Genomic DNA, 1,369 nt, shown 5'->3' with positions numbered 1-1,369 from the left:
GTAAGTAAGCACTTTACTTTCTTTCTGTGCAGGAGCCACATTAACAGGCAGGTTATATGAAAGGCACCGTAACATAATGTGTTCCAGCTGCTAATCATGTCATGTATGAAGAATATACTGTAATTATCCTGTATATTACTTTAAGTTTATATTTAAATTATGATTTACCTTTATGCAAAAACCTTTTTCACCTCATCTTTAAATGTTCCTAATGTAGACAGTTGATTTGTGTCTCTGATGTTTGTGGGGTAGACTCATCATTCCTCATAATGCCAGAGACTCAGAGGCTTCTAGAGAGTCAGAGGGTTCCACAAAGCAGTGGATGGTCAAAGTGCACATGTAAGTGAGAGTGATGTGCAAAGTCATAGCTAAACTCAGTGACGGTGTAAAGTGTGAATGACAACATTTATATTTTGTCTCTTCCCTCAGGGTGCATTGTGGGGATTTTCATGCTCGTGACCTTTTTTCAAATGATAGTTGGTAAGTGAGAGATGCAGACTTTCAAGTTATCCAAATTTATTTTCTGTGCCACAGAAGCAACTTTTTAAATATCACACAACCTGAATTGTTGTTTCCAGTCACCAGCTAAACAGAGGATAACAATTAGTGGATGTGGCTGAAGTGATACTTCACTTTGCTTTTGTCCTTGTGCCTTACAGGAATGTTGTACATTAACGACTGTCCAGCGCAGCCTTTCGTCCCCATTTTTTTTTTTGGATATTTATTATACTTCAGTCCATTTTGCTCATGTCTGGACAACAGCTGGATGTGGTTCCCCGTGACCGTTTTCCTCGCCCTTTGCTGGTTCATCGCTGGTAAGCTGTAAAGTTGTACATAGTTTCCTGCAGCTGTGTCTCAGACGAACTGACAGAAAGTCATTGTGCACAAGCTGATCAGCACCAAATGACAGATAAAGTAAGCTACTGGTGAAGAGAGATGAGACCAGAACAAAGCTAAAAGGAATACTGGACTTAGTCAGGTGACAGAAAAATGATTCAGAATGAATCTCATTGTGCTGGAAGTGTGAAAAAATCACATCTACCCATAACAACTGTATAAGACAACATACTGTATGTGATGGCTGTTGCTTCACCAGCTGATTGTTGAATTCTTCTGTCCCCAAGTGGCCGAGTTTGTTCAAATTCAGTTTGTGTAAAGCCAAACAGTGTCTGTAATGAAGCAACTGTGGCAGCATTATTTCTTTAAATGTAATTCATTTAAAACCAAGATCTGCAAATATGAAGCCAAGTTGAAGCTTTGCTACCACAATGTCACAGTGTTACACAATCGGAAATCACTATATTATTGTTCTTCAGGTAACGTAGCGATCTACTCCATCTATGAACCCAACTATGACAAGAACACAGGA

This window comes from Monopterus albus, unplaced genomic scaffold, assembly GCF_001952655.1.
Source record: "Monopterus albus unplaced genomic scaffold, M_albus_1.0 scaffold112.1, whole genome shotgun sequence".
NCBI lineage: Eukaryota > Metazoa > Chordata > Actinopteri > Synbranchiformes > Synbranchidae > Monopterus > Monopterus albus.
This window is presented reverse-complemented; position numbering follows the sequence as displayed.